Source organism: Chiloscyllium plagiosum, unplaced genomic scaffold (assembly GCF_037043375.1).
Source record: "Chiloscyllium plagiosum isolate Xiang-an unplaced genomic scaffold, Cpla_swu_hap1 HiC_scaffold_19, whole genome shotgun sequence".
In the NCBI taxonomy this organism is placed as follows: domain Eukaryota; kingdom Metazoa; phylum Chordata; class Chondrichthyes; order Orectolobiformes; family Hemiscylliidae; genus Chiloscyllium; species Chiloscyllium plagiosum.
The window spans coordinates 55,175,359-55,189,557 of NW_028270157.1; the positions used below are offsets into that span (position 1 = coordinate 55,175,359).

General features: G+C 39.5%; 1 long non-coding RNA gene across 1 annotated transcript in view; it reads right to left on the bottom strand.

Moving 5' to 3' along the window:
• Positions 1-3,665: 3,665 nt before the first annotated feature.
• Positions 3,666-14,199, bottom strand: part of LOC122559544 (uncharacterized) — a 58,958-nt gene continuing 48,424 nt past the window's right edge. The window contains exon 3 of the long non-coding RNA XR_006314454.2: positions 3,666-5,070. This is a non-coding gene — a long non-coding RNA (uncharacterized LOC122559544). The remainder of the gene's footprint in view (positions 5,071-14,199) is intronic.

Here is a 14,199-nt window from a genome sequence, read left to right on the forward strand (position 1 = left end):
TTCTTTCAAAAATACAGCAGTAATCCAAACACAAAATGAATATACAACCCTATTCAAGTTGACTTGTAACTACAATCTTCTAATTTGAAATGTACTGCCTCCCAGACACTGACACAGAAATAGATGGTGCTGTACGGTTAATTTATCTGTGGTCTGTATGCTATTTTCAGTGCAGTGACTATGGCAGAGAAATAATACAATGTGGATGGAAATCATTTCCTTTCCTAGAGTCCCTCAATCTTGATTCATGAGATGACCCATTTTCACACCTGAGATTGGATGTTTGGGAAAATAGCACAGTGTATGAGCTAACAAGATAGATAAATGACATGCAGTAGATGGAATATGTCTGAATTTTCAAAAGATAGTTGATAAGGTGCCATATAATAGGTTACTTAATAAGTTGGACCCCACAATGTTGGAGATAGCACGGATAGTAGGGTTGGCTAAAATTTAGAAGACAGAAGTTGCGATAAGGGGTGGCAGACATTTTCAGGATAGCAACCTGTGTTATGGAACAGGCCAGGTCTCCACAGAACATTTCAAGAAAGTAGCCCGAACCCTAACTTTGCTGGTTGTTTTAAACAGGTGTAAAGTGGACATTCCAGCAGTGATGTGGCTGGTCTAACTACATAGTTTAAAAAAAAACAGAATTTATTTGCAAGATTACAGAATGAGACACAAAGAGAACAGAATATAGAATAACTTAGCCTATCCGAAAACCTGACAGATTATTCCAACTTGCTGATGCTGTTCCAAATTCCTGCAACAATCCCCATAAACACCCCTTGACAAAAAATGTTAAATCAAACACAGGGTCTTGCGGGAGAGACAGATGGCAAAGGGATTCAGCATGGAACATCTTCTTCCATGTAACTGTCCCTTTGACGAGCTTAACCTGAACAGCCTGACTGCTAAAACCAAACCAGAGAAAAGCTAAGCTGGGAGAATTGGCCAGTCCCCTTTCATTGTACAAATGTTTGTTTTTAAAACACAAAAGCTTCCTCAAGTAGATCGACTATGGATATTTCGGAGCCTGTGACTTTAGAACCTCCTGGAAAAAAAAACCTAATCTTGTTAATGGAGCAGCATCATGACACTTGTAACTAATGGAGTGCCACAGGAATCAGTGCTGGGGCCACAGTTACCATCAATATATATGAATGACTTAGATGAGGCAAGTGAATATATTATAACCAAGCTTATGAATTGTACAAAAATAAATGAAAAAGGCAAGTGGTAAGGATGACATGAAGAGTCTGGAGGCGGATATAGATAAGATAAATGAGAGGGTAAAAAAATTGGCAGATAGAATATAATGTGGGAAAATGTGAGGTTATGTATTATGTCATGAATAATAGAGGAGCTGCATATTACTTAAATGGAGAAAGACTGCAGAACTCTAAAGAATAGAGGAATTTGGTAGTCCTCAACCATGATTCACAAAAGCTAGTATCCAAGTTCAATGAATAATAGGGGAAGCAATAAAACGTTGTTTTTTTGTTTAAAGGGAATGGAGTACAAAAGTAAGGAGGTGTTGTTAAAATTACACAAGGCACTAATCAAGACTGTGAACAGTTTTGGTCTGTTTATCTAAGGAAAAATACATTTGCATTGGATGTAGTGCAGAGAAGGTTTTCTACATTGATAGCAGGAATGAGGGAGCGTCTTGTGAGGAGAGATTGAATATATTGGGTCTGTATTCATCAGAACATAGAAGAATGACAGAAGAACTTATTGACATATATAAGATTCTCTGGGGACTTGACAGGCTAAATGCGGAAAGGATCGTTCCCCTTGGTTGTGTCTTGGAGCAGTGGGCATAATCTCAGAATAAGAGGTCACATAATTAAGACAGAGAAGAGGAGGAATTTCTTCCCCCAGAGGGTTGTGAATCTATGGAATTCTTTACCACACAGGGCTATTGGCAAGGACTTGCCCCACACTCCTTCAGACCTCCATCAGTTACCAACATGTCAGGTCAGGTTCCATGGGCAGTGACCACATCAGGACCTTCTAGAAAGCGGGTATTAATTACTCACTGTTCACTAAGCCCAGGACAAATAAAACAAGCCATTCAGGATTGACTGTATTTAATCAAGTGCAACACTGGGTTTTAAAGATGGCGTTGGTGCCAGGACTCTAGGGAAGTCCCATCTGTGGCCAATGCTTCCACTTATGGTGGGTGGGAAAATATGACAAATGGGCAACTGTGGAAGTGTTATGCATTGTAATGAGGTGAGTTTGGGAAGCTTGTCATAATAAAACTTGCTCGAGCTTACATAGAGAAACCCTCCATGAAATTCTTACAAAATTAACACCCAGACAATTTTGGGAAAATTCAGCCTTTAGAATGTTAAGTCATAAATGTTTTGACCTGAGACCATGGTTGTTCAATTGAAGTCTTGTATATTTAGCAGTAGTGAATATTTCAGTTGACCTAGGAGTTCTCAATGTCCTTGTGTGTCTCTTTAATCAATTTTGTCACTGGGTACTTTTCCTTCTTCAGAAGTTGAGTTGCAAATCCATCCCCTCTGACTTCACCCAAAGTAGCTTCCCAAACACAAGCTGTGCTCTTTATTTCAATGTCTGAGTTAATACTTTCCAATCTTGATAATTGCAGGTGATATTTTTCATCTCCAATATATGAAGCTTATCATACAGGTGTGAATCAAATTAGGAGATAAAGGTTTCTTCATACATGACTGAATGGATTAACTTTGATAAAATGCTAATTTCAGTTCAGATTTATTTTTATTATTTCACATTGATTTCATGAAGCTAGGCTAACCTTCATGGACAGCCGATTAATCTGGCTATTTCAATTCTATGTTTTTTCTCCTTGTTAAAACCATTTCAGTCCATAAAAGTCTCAGGTATTAAAATCAGATGATGGAATTTTTGTCACTTTCATGACAGCACATTAATACACAGAGCTGTATGTCTCCTATCAGATTTCAAGCTACTGAATTAGCAACCATACAAAAGATTTAAAATCAGAGTCATAAAATGCAGACAACACATTTCTGCAATTTGTATTACATTTCAATACACTGGTCAATTTTATGTTCAATTGGGAAGGAGGAAATAAGAAATGACAAATATCTGTAAATGCAACACTGCACATTCCTGAGTAATTTTCCAACTCTAACCATCCTTAGTCAGTGGAAGCTGGAATTCCTGTCTTACCTGTTGAGTGCCTTCCTGAAGTATTCAGGCATGTATCATTATGAAGCAACTCTACTGTATCTGATAAATATTTATTGTTCACTATTCAATGCTAATAATCTTTAGTCTTATGATTCTGCCTTAACTTTAAACAAATATATTCAGAAATTACCTTTTTGAAGACATTTATTTGTTTGCATTTATTTCTGAGTAAATATTCCCCTTAACCCATTTGTCTACTTACTGTCTATATTAAATTTTTTTTAGTCATTCTTATAAGCATCTGGGAGTATCTGTGGAGAGTTTCAGAGTTAACATTCCAAGTCAAGTATGACTCTTCTCTGTCCATGGCTGCCAGACCTATTAAGCTGTTTTCCAGCATTTTTTGTGTTTGATTCAGATTTCCAGAATTTACAGAATTTTGCTTTCATTCTTCTGCTCATCTTCCTTACATGAAAATTCATCTTGTTGCTCTTCTCTGAATATTTTATTCTCAAACCACATTGACATAAAACAGATTGACAGTTTACACTTCGCACATTATCAATTACCCTTTATTTATTCCGTGATTATAATCTTTGCATTGTATATCTCAAATGTTTTTCCAAACTCTTACGGCACTTGCGAAGATTAAGTATTGATGGCTAGCAAGGCTTCAAATTGTCTACGATTAAAATCATATTTAGAAGAGATAAATGATTACTTCTGAAATGCTGTTATTGAATTCATTTGACCTCAAAGAGATTTAATGGGATTACATAGCAAGTAACTAACCTGTGTAGCAACATGCTCAATCATGTTATCACACCCAGCATATTAGTGTTTGGAGTAGGCAATAAAAATCAATAGTGAGTGGAATTCTCTTTCTCTGCTCATGCCAATTACTTTTACAAAGCATAATTACCGAATATTTCAGTACATCATTACTACCTCAACTTTCTCTACTTGTGCGTAGCTGAAGAACTGGCGCATAGTCTGCTGAATTATATCTGATTTACTTTGTCTTTGTTTAGTAGGAATGTAACTTTTCATCCTTTCGTCGTGTTGTGTGTTTTAACTGTGAAGTTTAATTTAGTAGTTGGAAAAGGGTCTGCAGGCCGCAGTTCCTTTCCGTGGTGGTGGATGGTGGTAATATGAGTTGACTCTGAGGGATGCTGCCTGCATTGCCAGGGGAGTGACTGGTACACCCACAGCGGGCAAGAGACGGAGTGGGCAGAGTTTGGCTACCACAACAGCGAGGCAAGGATACTTCGGAAAGCCAAACAGAAGGCTCTGTTGCAGTGCTGTAATGTCATTGCTGCTAACTACACATACACAGGCAGCCAGTAGCTGTCTTTGTCTTGACATTGACAGCACACAGTCTGATATAAGGTATATAGTGCATCCCCAGTCAGTATATCACCTTGTGTGGTCTGAAATGCACTTTCTGACAGGAGTGGTGGAAGACATTCAATGCTAATATTCAGAAGTAAATTGGACATACATTTGATAAAGAAATGCTTGCAAGGGATGGGGACTAATTAGAAAACTGTTTCAAAGAGTTGGCACAGGCAAGATGGACCGAATGACCTCCTGCTATGTTGTATGATTCTATGGTTCCATGGCAGGGAGATATCACCAGTCAAATGATGCACTGGAAGATCCTAGATGGACTGTGTCATTGTAAGGTGGTAATGTGTCATATACTCCCTTAGCAATCCTGGCAGGGGATATCCCTGCTGAAATTGTGAATGCATATAATTGGGTCATTCGAGTAGCTCTTGCAAGACATTCCATGGACTTTTTATTACTGAATTTTTAATCTTCTTATTGTTGGCAACAAGCTAGCTTTCCTGATAACTCTCTCTCACTTAAAATGTATTCAACTTCCAGGCATGTAGCTCAGTTGTCCATCAGCAGAACCTAGTACACAAAACAACAGTTTAATTGTAAGATTAGTATTGGAAATGTAACTGCTATAAATTCTCAGTAAAACTGTCAGATATTCAGGAATTGACATATGCTTCAGATGTCATAATTTGTGAGAGATGAACACGTGTGGTTTTATCATAAGCATTTTTACATTAACACAGAAAAGTGTAACAAATGAAATTCTCAGCAGGTCTTCTACTTGTCTCACACACTCATTTCCACGTGTTACTATTTATTTCGATATCAATTAAATAAATTCCACAGTTATGAATCTTAGCTACAACTTAATCCATAAGCTTTATTTCAACTCTAATGGCATCACTTAACATTGGTGCAACCCATCTGATGTGAAAAAATTGGATATCTCTTTAGCCCTTGGCACTTACAGTTACCTATTCAATAGATCGATCTTTGTACTCAAACCTCTGTTGTGGTCCCAAACTCCACTACGTGGAAGTAAAAGCTATTTCCTTTAAAAATTGCAATGTGAAAGTTAGAGCTGCAACTGAGTATAAAGCTAATTTAGGCGAGACAGGTCTAAATTGTCCAAGGAGCAACAAGCATCTTCAGATAGATGCTCCGCTCCTATTTTCTCCACTGCAAGTGAACTTCTCGTTTCTTGCCACGTCTTCTGATCCCGAGCTTTTCAGAAATGTTGTTGCATTGTAAATAAAAATACTTCCTCATAATACTAGATCATAGCGGAAAAGACAAGCCACCCTTCCATTTTATGGTATTAACTGCCAAATTCACCAACGGACTGAAAAACTTTAAGACATTTCAGCAAAATTCCAGTGCACTTGTAAATGATTGTCTGAGCAAATGGGTGATTGTGAAAGATTGTAAGTTGGTGGGGTGTGAAGTAAATGTGAAATAGAAGTGAAGTCAATGAGTAAGTGAGTAAGGTGGCTGGTGCGTTGGGTGAAAGGTTGGTAAGATGGGGATGGGTAGGGTACAATTGGGTGGGTGCATGCAGTGGGTTGTTGAATGTTAGGTCATGAGGAGTTACATTGGTCAGTGTGGAGAGAGAAGGTGTAAGAGGAGCTTGAAAGTTGGGGGGTGAGGTGGTGCGAACTAGTCATGTCAGGTAGGATGGATGGGTGAGGATCAGGATGGGGATTGAGGTGTTCAGGCAGTTCTCCCTCTAATCTGTACAAATGCTTCCTCTGCGATTTCATGTATGTCGCTTGGCACAGTGCGACAATTCATTGACTTCATGTTTGGATGTCGCTGCTGCACACAGACCTCACTGAAATAAAATAATTCAAGGCAGTACTGGGATCAAGATGTTTGTTTGAGGGGTTGTGTGGGTAATTGTGAGGTTTAGTTGCATAATTATCGAGGAAGTAGGCCAGAAATCTTTCTTCTAACATTTCTTGGGAAAAAAACATAAGAACTAGGAGCAGGAGTAGGCCGTGCAGCCCTTCGAGCCTCAATAAGATCATGGTTAATCCTTTTGTGGACTCAGCTCCACTTGCCTGCATTTTCACCATATCCCTTAATTCCTTTATTTTTCAAAAAAGAATCTACCTTAGCTTTAAAAGCAGTTACTGAAGTCGTGACAACTACTTCCCTGGGCAAGGAATTCCACAGATTAACAACCCTCTGGATGAAGAAGTTCCTTCTCAGTTCAGTTCTAAACCTGCTTCCTCTAATCTTGAGGCCATACCCTCTTGTCCTAGTCTCACCTACCAGTGGAAACATCCTATCTATTTCTATTTTATCAATTCCCTTCATAATTTTATATGTTTCTATAAGATCCCCCATCATTCTTCTGAATTCCAATGAATATAATCCCAATCTACTCAGCCTCTCCTCATAAACCAGCCCCCTCAACTCCTGAATCAACCTTGTGAATCTCCTCTGCATCCCTTCCAGTGCCAGTACATCCTTTCTTAAGTAAGGAGATCAAATCTGCATGTAGTATTCCAGGTGTGGCCTCACCAGAACTTTGTACAGCTGTAACATAACCTCTTTGCTTTTAAACTCAACCCCTTAAGCAATGAAGGGAAAAAATCCATTTGCCTACCTAATTACTTCCCTTTAGAACATAGAACATAGAACATAGAACAGTACAGCACAGAACAGGCCCTTCAGCCCACGATGTTGTGCCGACCACTGATCCTCATGTATGCACCCTCAAATTTCTGTGGCATCACATTTATAATTTTCCAATCTGCTGGGACTGCCCCGGAGTCCAGCAAATTTTGTAACATTACCGCCAGTCCACCTGCTATTTCTCCTGCTGTCTCTTTTAGTATCCTGGTACGCATTCCATCAGGGCCAGGAGACTTATCTATCCTTTGCTCCATTAGCTTACCCAACACTAACTCTTCCGTAATAATGATTGCTTCCAGGTCCTCACCTACCTTTGTCTCTTTGTCACTTACTGGCATGTTATTAGTGTCCTCCACTGTGGAGACCGATGCAAAGTACTGTTCAATGCCTCAGCCATTTCATCATTTCCCATAACTAACTGCCCCTTCTCACCCTGGAAGGGACCAACATTTACTTTAGCCACTCTTCTTCGTTTTATATATTTATAGAAACTTTTGCTATCTGTCTTTGTGTTTGGTGCTAGTTTTTTTTTACACTCGATCTTACTTTTCTTTATAGCTCTTTTTGTGGCTTTCTATTGACCTTTAAAGTTTTCCCAATCTTCTAGATTCCTGCTGTTTTTGGCCATTTTGTTTGGCTTCTCTTTCATTTTGATAGCTTGCCTCATTTCCTTAGACACCCAGGGCAGATTACCCCTCCTCTTATAGTCCTTTCTTCTCACTGGAATATACTTTCGCTGAGCACTTTGAAACATTTCTTTGTAGGTCCTCCATTGCTCGTCAACTATCCCACCATAAAGTCTCTGTTTCCAGTCTACTTTAGCCAGGCTCTCCCTCATTCTATCATAGACCCCCTTATTCAAGCACAGGACCCTGCTATTGGATTTTATCTTCACACTCTCCATCTGTAATCTAAATTCAACCATACTGTGATCACTCCTTCTAAGAGGATCCCTGACTATGAGGTCATTAATTATTCCTGTCGGTTCCTTTACATAGTGTTCAGGAAAACTATTACGGATACACTCAACAAACACCTCCTCAAGGCTACCCTGACTGAGCTGGTTCAAATCTACATGCAGATTAAAAACCCCCATGATAATAGCTGTACCATTTTTGCATGCATTAATTATTTCCTTGCTTAGTGCCGGCCCCAGTGTGATGTTATTATTTGGTGGCCTATAGACTATGCCTATCAGTGATTTTTTCTTTTTGGAATTTCTAATTTTTACCCAAATGGATTCATCCTCATGCTCTATAGAATGTATATCATCTCTCAGCACTGCCCCAATGTCGTCCCTGAATATCAGAGCTATACCACTTCCCTTGCATTCCTGGCTGTCCTTCTGAATAGTCTGGTGCCTCTGGATATTTAATTCCCAGTCATGACCATTCTGCAACCATGTCTCATGATGGCTATCAAATCATACTTGTTCATGATGATTTGTACTGTTAACTCATCAACCTTGTTACAAATGCTACAAGTATTCAGGTAAAGTGCCTTTATGCTAGCTTTCGTACCCCCATGATTCACAACATCTCTAATATCTCGTGAGTTATCCTTCATTTTTGCTTCTCTCATAGTCTGCCTTGAACTTAAACCCTCCTGCACACATGCTAACATGCGCTTACCTTTTCATTTATCATCATGTTTCCTGTTGATTTCCCTTTTCCTTCTCCCCGACTCACAAGTTTAAAGTCCTAATGAGCACCTTATTTATCCTTTTCGTTAGAATACAGGTTCCAGATCGGTTCAGGTGGAGACCATCCCATCGGTACAGATCCCCCCACTTCCAAAACTGATGCCAATACCCCATGAAATGGAACTCCTCTTTTCCACACCATTCCCTTAGCCACGTGTTTACTGCCCTAATTTTTTTGTCCCGAAGACAATTTGCATGGGGCTCGGGCAGTATTCCAGAGATTATGACCCTTGAGGACCTGTTCCTTAATTTCGTTCCTCGTGCTTGATAGTCCCCAAACAGATTCTCCATCCCACCCTTGCCTATGTTGTTAGTTCCAGTGTGGACTACAATAACTGGATTCTCCCCCCTCCCCCCGGCTCCACTATTCCTTCAGGCTGGTCAGAGATAGCAGGCGACACACCATACGGGACTCCCAATCTGGCTTGCATAGGATACTATCTGTCCCCCTAATTATAGAATCCCCTATAACAACCACTTGTCTTTTTTCTCCCTCTTTTTGAATGGCCTTCTGCACCATGGTGTCGTGGTCAGCTGGCTCATCCTGTCCACAGTCCTTTTCCTCTTCCATGCAGGGAGCAAGTATCTCATACCTGTTGGATAAGGTCAAAAGCTAAGGCTCCTCAACTCCTGAACGCAGGATCCTCCTATCTGTCTCATTTGCAATCACACCCTGTTGTCCCTGATCATTGACTGGGTTCAGAAAAGATTTACAAGGATGTTGCCATGGTTGGAGGATTTGAGCTATAGGGAGAGGTTGAATAGACTGGGGCTGTTTTCCCTGGAGTGTCAGAGGCTGAGGGGTGATCTTATAGAGACCTATAAAATCATGAGGGGTATGGATAGGATAAATAGACAAAGTCTTTTCCCTGGGGTGGGGGGAGTCCAGAACTAGAGGGCATAGGTTTAGAGTGAGAGGGGAAAGATATAAAAGAGACTTTAGGTGCAACTTTTTCACGCAGAAGGTGGTGTGTGTGTGGAATGAGCTGCCAGAGGAAGTGGTGGAGGCTGGTATGATCACAACATTTAAAAGACATCTGGATGGGTATATAAATAGGAATGGTTTAGAGGGATATGGGTTGGGTGCTGGCAGGTGGAACTAGAATGGGTCGGGATATCTCATAGGCATGGACGAGTTAGACCAAAGGGTCTGTTTCCATGCTGCACATCTCTATGACTCTATGACTAACTGAAATTTAATAAGCAAGTCAGAAATATCCAAAGTCTCCTCTCCAACATTAACTCAGAAGTAACAACACATTTGAAGGATCCAGGATGCAGAGGATTTACACACTAGAAGTTCAAGCTCCCTGAGTAATTCCCATGGAATAAGTGCATCAAGAGTATAGATGAATACCAAAATATATCTTGGGTCATACATTTGGTTTTCAACTATCCAGAGACTGGAAGATCTTGTCCATTGACTTGTCCAGTAGAGTTGATCAATTTCAAACTGTTTTTACCTTTATTTTCCTGTTAAAAACTTCTGCTTGACACTGCATGGAGAATTGATCTGTGTTGCAATTTTCACATCCTCATGATGCCCGAAAGTGCTTTATAGTCAATATATATCTTTAGGAGCATTGTCATGTTACTCCAATATTCAAAAAGGGAGGTAGGGAGAAACCAGGGAATTATTGACCAGTAAGTCTAACATCGGTAGTGGGGAAAGTTTTTGAATCCATTGTCATAGGACTTTATAGTGGAGTATTTAGAAAGCAGTGACAGGATCAGACAGAGTCTGATTTATAAAGGGGGAATCATGCTTGACAAATCTGTTGGAATTCTATGAAGATGTAACTAGTAGACTTGACAAAGGGGAGCCAGTCGATGCGCTATATTTGGACTTTCAGAAAGCATTTGACAAAGTCCCGCATAAGAGATTATTGTGCAAGATTGGAATGCACAGGATTGGTGAAAGTATATTGAGATGGATAGAAAACTGGTTGGCAGAGAGGAAACAAAACGTAGGAATTAATGAGTCATTTTCAAATTGGCAGGCAGTAACTAGTGGGGTGCCACAAGGATTGGCACTTGGACCCCAGCTATTCATAATATATATTAATGATTTGGATGAGGGAACAAAATATAACTTCTCAAAGAATGCAGATGGTACCAAGTTGGGATGGAGGGTGAACTGTGACGAGAATGCAGAGATTCTTCAGCATGGGTTGGTTGAGTGGGCAAATTAATGGCACATGCAGTATAATTTGGATAAATGAGAGGTTATTCACTTTGGAAGCAAAAACAAGAAGTCAGATTACTACTTGAATAGCTGTAAATTGGAAGAGGGAAATGTGCAGCAGGACCTGTGTGTCCTTGTGCACTAGTCGCTGAAGGTGCTGCAGGTGGTAAAGAAAGCAAATGGTATGTTGGCCTTCATTGTGAGAGGTTTTAGGTACATGAGCTGGGATGTGTTGTTGCAGTTATGCATGGTAAGGCCACACCTAGAATATTGTGTGCAGTTTTGGTCTCCTTTTCTGAGGAAAGATGCACTTGCTCCGAAGGGAATGCAGCAAAGGTTTACCAAGCTGATTCCGGTGATGGCAGGACTGACGTATGAGGAGAGATTGACTCAGTTAGGATTGTTTTCACTGGAGTTCAGATGAGTGAAGGTGGGTTTTAATAGACACTTATGAAATTCTAACAGGTCTAGACAGGATAGATTCAGGGAGGATGTTCCTGGTAGTGAGTGCATCCAAAACCAGGGGTCACAGTTTGAGGATTCGGAGTGGATCATTTAGTACGGAGATGAGGAGACATTTCTTCACCCAAAGAGTAGTGAGCCTGTTGAATTCATTACCACAGGAACTGTTTGACGACAAAACATTGAATGTATTCAAGGAGCAGCTAGATATAGCACTTGGGCAAATGGGACCAAAGGTTGTGGGGAGAAGGCAGGATTAGGTAATTGAGTTGGATGATCAGCCATGATTGGAGCAGGCTTGAAGGGCCAAATGGCCTCCTTGTGCTGTTATCTTCTATGTTTCTATGTCATGTTGAGACAAGTGGGCATTTCCACTTATAACACTTCAGTGATGATGTCATAGGCTTCTTCAAATCAAGAACAAATATTAGTTGCTCTGGACAACTAGTCCTTATTGTTGTTCCACCCTTTCTAGCTGTACGGTATCCTGCTGCTTCCTGGAAACTGAAGAACTTCAACTTTAAATTACAAATGCCAGCAGGTGGCAATAACCCCCATCTAGTTTTATGCATCTCTACAAGACTTCAGCCTTGGATTCATGCTCAACAAGTTGAATATAGAGTTTTGCTCATGCTCATGCAGGTAAACGTGTATTCCTTGACCTGGCTGTGAGAGTGCTGTTCTATACATGCAGTAAATATTGATCCTCTACCCACCAGAATCAATAGCATTGTATAACTGCAGTTTAACAGAGTAAAGTGTATGTATTGGTTTTGGATAAGTATCAATCTTAAGAAGATTGTGCATCTGTGCTGAAGTTTCAAGTCTCAGAAGTCAACTTAAATGGACAATCTTGCATTCCCCCTGCCATAAATACTTAAAGTTTTGCTACATGCCATGCAACCTCAGAACTACATGCAAAATTTAAAGCCACACCTTTATCAATTTGAACATATTTAGAAGTGATCGTTGCTGAAGAATCTTGGTGCTGTAATTTAGGCTTCATCATTTAGGGAAAAAACGCTCAGAATAAACTTAGTGAAATCTTCAGGTTCACAAAATCCAATCCAGCAAATAATTAATAAATACGCAGACTAATTGGTTTTGAGGCTAGACTTCCCATGCCAGTAAACCACAGTAATCAAACGAATGGTCTTTCATAAATTGACAGAGGTGAAGAGATGAGATCGTGTTAGAAAGATCCCCAGATATTTCAATCAATTGGAAAGGTTTGGGTAATATAAATGGAAAAGCACAGAAATCTTGTCCATAATTTTGAATCTACTAAAGAATCTTTTTGGATTTTGGTTGAACGATCACAAAGATATGATCAAAGTATTATGCACCAAGAAAGTAGCTTTTCAACAGTAGAAATATTTTATAACCTTTTCTTAAAACACTCCACATTACTGGCTGGTTCGAGATGCTATCAACAGGGGCCATTTCCTCAGGATCTGATTCCCACTGATTATTAACGCACACAGCTCGATACAAACAATTAGATAAATTGGACCTTCAATTCTATCCAAGTGTGCAAACTTGCTGGCTGCTGCTCTTGAATGTTAATTAGAATTTTCCAATTCAGAAAAATTCCTAGTCTGATCCAATTGCTGTGATGTTCACTGAGAACTGGTATTTCTCAAATAAATTACAGGCAACAAACCAAAGAAATTTGTGCTATGGCAGCAGATAATTACAGCTACATTTTAGCATAAGGGTAAGAAATTCTGCTCAAACGTACTTGTAGTGATTCACGCTGAGATTAACTGCAGTGTGTGAATGGTATTAGCACCCTGCTGTTTGCATTTGGAATTGGGAACAGAGTAATTGAGGCCTGGTATTTTTTCTCATTGACGATGGGTGAAAGAAACATTTAATTCCTAGTGCTTTCAGCTATTTAATGACCTTACATTAACTGTAGGGACTGGTTTATTTTAAATCAGTTGAGTTGATACCACTTCTAATGTGGGTTGGGCTGATTGGAACTCCTGTTCCTATTTGCTACATCTCTAAAAAAATTAGAAGCTAGGTCACTGTTAAAATTTCAAAACTGAGGTTAATAGATTTACTTCGGGGAAGGGAGTTAAGGAATATGGAAGTAAGGTAGATTCACCATGTTCTAAATGAAATGTAGAGTAGGTTCGAGGGGTTCAATGGTCTACTCTTGTCCATAGGAGCTGGATTTCACAGGTACACCTCCCGAATTGTTAGAAATATGTGCAGAAACAGGACTTTTAAAAGAGCGTTTTATCTAAAATGTTCAGCAAATGCTTGTTCTCGTTTGTGAAAGCCTTGATCTCATATTATCATAACAGAGGCACATTGGTAGGATTTGCAGCCAGTTTTATGAGAAAAACCTGCTCCTTACTGATGGCACTAATTAACTAAGCTGAGTATGTATAAAAAAAATGTAATTAGACATGCAGCTTTGTCTTCAGTCTGGCATTTTGACCTGTTTGTTATTGTCTTCCATTCACTGAAAATGCACTAAAGTGCACAGTTTAAAAAAAAAGTCCCCGTAAATCAAAATGAACTACACAGAGTAATTTGGCTTCATACATTTCATAACATTGTAGTATTTCATTCTTAGAATATTATACTGCTGTGCTGGTTAATTCTTTTCAAGCTTAAAAAATGCTCCAGAGAAATTGGCTTCATTCTGCTCTTTTTCTGGGCTTCAAATTTAAGCCATCATTGTCTGAAGGCTGTACAT